This window comes from Pholcus phalangioides, unplaced genomic scaffold (genome assembly GCF_987345545.1).
Source record: "Pholcus phalangioides strain wild (caught in Gottingen) unplaced genomic scaffold, Ppha-v1.0 ptg000024l_1, whole genome shotgun sequence".
Classification (NCBI taxonomy): Eukaryota; Metazoa; Arthropoda; class Arachnida; order Araneae; family Pholcidae; genus Pholcus; species Pholcus phalangioides.
In genome coordinates, this window is record NW_028301616.1 from 32,148,221 (window position 1) to 32,154,220 (window position 6,000).

Sequence of the window (6,000 nt, forward strand, 5' to 3'; positions counted from 1 at the left end):
GTGAGACGGAAACCCGTCTTAAATGGAACAAATATAGTCTTGGGAATAATTAATGTGTTTTCAATATTAGCAAACCTCTTTAAGACGGAAGGCATAATATTTAGTCTATTTATAGATATAAAACCTGCTAAAACAAAGAATTTTTGGCTAAGTGCATGTTTTTGTCCTTTGGATGGAAGGAAAGTGATGACGTTCTGATCCTACATTTTGTTAGGTGAACTCTTTCACTTCTTGGAAAAACTATAAATGTGATTATTATCTATCTGAACTGGTTCTCGGGGGTCGGGCTTGAGAGGAAGTGGATTTACTATTCAAAATTTAGTAAAAGCTTGTTTAGCATTTCATTTATTATGGAAATGGTGACTTGTTAGAAAACACTCCTATTTCTTCGAAAAAGTTTGATAATTTCAGGAGATTAATCCGCGAGGAAGTTATATTATGCACAATTAGCGATGCCGCATTTTGGCTGCTGCAGAAATTTTCATTCAGTGTAGAGATGGAAAGCAACAAAAAGAAACGCACATTGTATTCGAACACAAAAATGGAGTTTGTAGAAGCCTTAAAAAAAAAAAAAAATTTTTTTTAAGTGCTCAAGAGATATGTAGAATCTTTTTTTTCACAAACGTTATTGGTTGTTGATCTCATTATCAAAGGCATGCGATTTCTCAATTTTTATTCTGAATAATGTGAAACCTTGCTACAACGATATCCTTTACTACGATAAATCCCTCTATAACGATATTTTTTTATATTCTGCTCAAATTCATTTTGAATTTAGTTTTTACTTCGTCACTTAATTTCCGCCTTCTGAAGGCATCTGATAACATTTATATTTTGCTCTAAAAAATCAGTTTAAGTGAATTTTTATGCTAAACTAATCAATTGAAATTCTTTGCTACGAATCACTGCACCATGACCCCCACATCCTAGAGTGGGCACCCCCTCCCCCGACCAGACTTTCACGGGCCCTTTTATGATGGAATTTATAGCGTGAAAAAGCAAAAAAAATTGTGAAAATTGTCCCGGGCCCCAGGGCTGGAGCCTTGTCAGCCCACCCCTTGTGGGGGCCATGCACTGCACATATATTTTTACATACACCTCTATAACACGGAAACCTTTCTGGAACGAAATATAATTTCTCTTTTGACCTTCCGTTTTATACAGGTTTCACTGTATTTGATTAGGGAAAATGAAAAAAGACCTTTTTTAATTAAATGAACAAGTAAATCACTTAATAACTTGAGTAAATCATTCAAAATTTAGTTTGTTAAGAAATATTTTATTTTTTATTCTAAATGCAATATATCATTAGTTACACCAATTGTTTTTTGTTTAGATGAGAAATTTAATCACCGGAGACGGTACTAGATCCCACGTCAAATATGGTCCAATGCAGGGCCGAGCATTGTGATTTGAAATAATACATGCCCGAAAATATTGGATTGATTTCATTCTAAAAAAACATTTCTCATTGTTGAAAAAAACGCACAAAATAGCTTCATGTAAGTTATTCACATAATCCTAAAAAAAAACGAATTCTCACAATTTTTTAATGAGAAAGAGAATTTTAATGAGAGGCAAGTTTTTCCCAGTCGTATTTATCTTGCCGCCCCTTGTCAGAAATTTCATTTCCCTATCGCCCCTCGCATGTTACGACATCGCATTAGATTCAGGGTCGAATTTATCGAACTTTTAGACAAATGGTTCTCAACCGGTATTCTGCGGAGCCCTAAGGGATCCGTGTGAACTCCAAGGGGTTCCGCGGCCGCTCGAGGAAACTAAAAAAAAAACCAATCAATTTGAAAAAAATAATATTTTTGAATAATAAAAATAAGTAACTTTGATGAATAAAAAAAAAATAGGCCTACACGGGGCTCCGCCATAGAAATTATACACTGGAAAGGGCTCCGTGGGTCAAGAAAGGTTGAGAACCGCTGTTTTAGACTATCGATGCTGAATCTGATAAGAATAATGTGGTTGCTAATTGAAAATCTGAGATCGGTCAATTATAATTTTCTCCGCTGTTGGTGTGCGGAAAAAAGACACTATCTTAGTTACTGTTCCACTTCTCATGGAATCGTAACCGCGATTTACGTTCCAGGACCAGACTTGGGCAGGTACGTCAGACTCATGAGCACCACGCCGCGAAATATTAAGGGCCCATAAAAAATACTTGCATCGCCGCCGATAATCGTGATCATAATAAAAAGCACGAAAGTGTTTCAATTTTTTTTTTAAGTGCCCGGATTATAAGAATTTTTTATATGCCACGGGGCCGACTCAGTCAATCTCTGGCTCATGGGACCTGTTTCTCTGCGCACAGAATTTCGATATCTGTGAGGAATTAAAAAATATGCTATATGTCTCATATACAATATAGGGAATTTTTTTTTCTACGCAGCAGAAACTATATACACACAGAAGTATATTATATTGAGAAACATTTAACTGGAACACCTTCTGCCACCTATCAAATAAAAACCACAACTGTTAATGATCCTTCAAAATAAAATTAAGAAAAAATAATGTACTGTATATGTGTGATATAAAATAAATATTTTTTTTGAGTAATAATATAAATTGAATTATCAAGTTTGCTGGAAATTTTCCACAGTTGATGTTTGTGGATAGTAAAATAACGATAATAATTGGCAAAAATTTGATTACCCTTAGCTTCTTGTTGAAAAGCATACACTAACGAAAATATGAATTTCATTCTTGTTTATATGCTTTACGATTATCATCTACAAGATGTCCCTTTGCGAGTATTACTAATGTTATTTTACTTTACACAAGCATCAACTGTTAAATTTTTGAAGCAAAATTAAATATTTAATATTATTGCTTATAAAATTTATTAATACCATACTACGTTATTTTTTGAAAGTAACATATTAATCAAAAATCAATCACAAATTTTAGTCATAACAGTTGTGTTTTTTATTTGTGGCAGAAGGGGTTCCAGTTTAATGATATTTCTCAATATAATATTACATCCTGCACTGTATAGTTATTTTCTAAAAGGGATTATATAGATATTTTCTGATTAATAAAATTTTATTTTTACCCGTTTGTTGGTTATGGACAAAAGGCACCAACTAAGGCTTAACCAAGAAAGTCACCATTTTTTCATGGTTAGTAAGTTTACAAAATAATTATGTACGTTTAAGGTCAGAGAATGACTGAGAAAGTATCTCTCTCTCTGTACACGGTTTTTTGTTTTGTTGCGCAGAAAGAAAAAATTCCCTTGCACAAGGTAGCCTATTATCAAAGTTGCATTGAGAGTTACCTTTCAAGCGGTTTTGCCTATTATTTTGAGATTCTCCGCAGGTATCGAAATTCTATGCTCAGAGAAACAGGTCAGTGCTGGTGAAATAAAAGATAATATGCCCCCTCTGGTAGAAAACAAAGTTAGAGGGCACATTTTTTCATGTAGAAATAAAATTTTTCCTTTAACCGCGAGCATTTCTGTGCTCATCATGAGCTTCCCCCATCCTGTAGCCAGGCCCCCTAGACTGAGATCGTCAGTGGGGCCTCCTCTACAGCAAATTTATAGTGTAAAAAACCGACAACTCAGATAATCACTGTGATTTAATGATTAGCATCATGATTAGTTAAAGCGCATGCCAAAGTTCTTGTACGGGAGCTCTGGTGATGGTTATAATCAAAGCTCTGGATTCGTGAACATGTCTCCTATAGGGTGACAGGGATCCAACACCTCTTTAGTCCCTACCATGAGTTCAATCAGGCACGGCGCGGAGACTCATGCCCCCCCCCCCTCCATCCTGCAGTGGGGTCCCTAATCCGAGATCTTTGTTGGGCTCCGAGATAAGACTCTTCACGTGCCCCCCCCCATTATGAACTTATAGTGTGAAAAACAAAAATTATGAGAATAATCTCGGGGCGCTGGTAGAAGCTCCGCCAGCCTACCCCCTCTTGTAGGACATGCAGTGGCTTCAGTTTAATAAGGGTTCCACAATAAGATCTGGGACAATGATTTATAACAATAAATATATGAAATAAAAGCATAGACCCCTACGCATGGGGGGAGTAGGGAGACCATGGCCCCCTCCCAAACCGACCAAAAATTAAAAAAAGTACAATGTTTCGGTTAAAAAATCACAATATCTGAAGAAAATACCTTTTATGGACTATTTTTACCGCTGCCTGTTAATTTTAATGCTTTTTGAAGAGTGGTAACTCAAAATTTCTCGGAAAACAATTTTTGTACCCCCCCCCCACCCCTCAAGAATTTTGTGCCCTCTTCAAAGGTCAATTCTACGTACGCCCCTGATTAGGAGGTGATGCTTAAGCCCTCTTTTCCTACGGCTATGATGAGACGGCAGTAGGGACAAACTTCTTTTTGTATAAATATTTAAAAAATTTGTGTCGTAGAACAGTCTCAATATCATAAAGGGTTCCGCGAACAACTCTATGTTGGAAACCCCTGGTCGGGACATCGTGCGAGTCATCACCAATTAGTGTGAATATATCCAATAATTGCCTAACTTCAAGTTAAAATTTCGCTATCACTACAATTGAACCAAAATCAAAAAGGGGGGGGGGGGAGAATTGCACCGGCACTGTCTAATTTGAAAGTGGACGTATGGTCTCCAAGCACGTGCATGAACTTACTGATTCGACCGTGGAAAGACCGAATGTTGACAGTTATACAATACAATACAATACAAATACAACGCCACAACAGGCAAATTGCCCAACGAGGTGGCTGACTTAAGAACATCATGGATCCCGAGCCCCTACCTACTACTGCTACACCACACATGCACACCCCCCCGCGGAACCCCCCAACGAATCGGTACATGCGGGAATGTGCGTGTACGTGTAGTGCAACCTGACGTAAAGTTTGTTTCTGTGTAATGCTTGTTATGTGTAGTGCTGTCATCTGCCCCCAGTTTTACTAACTATGAGTGAAGTGTTATGGTTGAATGATTTACCGTTGTAGGACTGTTGCTCTCTGTGGCGAGACTTTTTAACGGGGAGATCGGCTCGCATTTGCGCCTTGAAGTTGGGAACCACAGAAAACCAACTTCAGCCGACCACCACTGTGGGGTTCGAACCCGGATACTCGCATCACGAGTCCGTCACTATAACCACTCGACCACCACAGCGGCAGTTATATTTATGTTTTTTATTCGCCCACTAAATAATATAGTGTATGTTGCGAAATGACGATCGACACAAAGGGGAGTTGGGCTCATACTGCTCGTGCAATCAGAAGTTATTTGACGACGGGGTGCTGAGTTACTATTTCGCAGTGAAACTCTGTCTCGCACCAATCGAGGTCTAAGGTCCAGTTGGGCTCATTGAAGAAGGAACCGGTTTTGCCTCCCCAGGTAACGTCTAATCGTTAAAAAAGAGAAGAAGCAGGATAGGGAACACACACACGCACGCACGCACAGACTGTACAGATAATACTGACATCACACTTCGCTCAAAGATGTCAGAGCCTGGAGTTTAACAGAGCTCCATGTAATACTATATTGGTTTTTACTCATCAAACCGTAGCGAGGGTGGAAAGGAAAATAGCATCCATTGGGTTACCAACAAATCATCTCGGTAAAGGAAAGAACAGAGGGGAAGCTCTCGAATGCATTTTTTTCCCATCTACTATGGGACGAAGAACTACACTCTTGCGCGGGAAGAAGTTAGTGTAACTACCTCAAAAAATTTTCTCCGCCAATGATACAGTCGAATCCGGTTTTAACGAATACCGATATATAGCGACAATCTCGTTTTAACGAACACGTTTCTAATCCCCAAAAATAAGTTTACGAAGGAACAATGCAAAAAAAACTGGAATTCCTTTATAACGAAGTGATTTCTTCGGTCTCTTGGAGTTCGTTATAACGGTATTCGACTGTATTTCAAACGATCTCTTTTACTGTCGCAACTGGAAACGATATTTCACTATGACGCCCGGTGCTCATACCCATTTTGGCACTCCCCCCATGGCCCCCACATGTTAGAGCAGGGCCC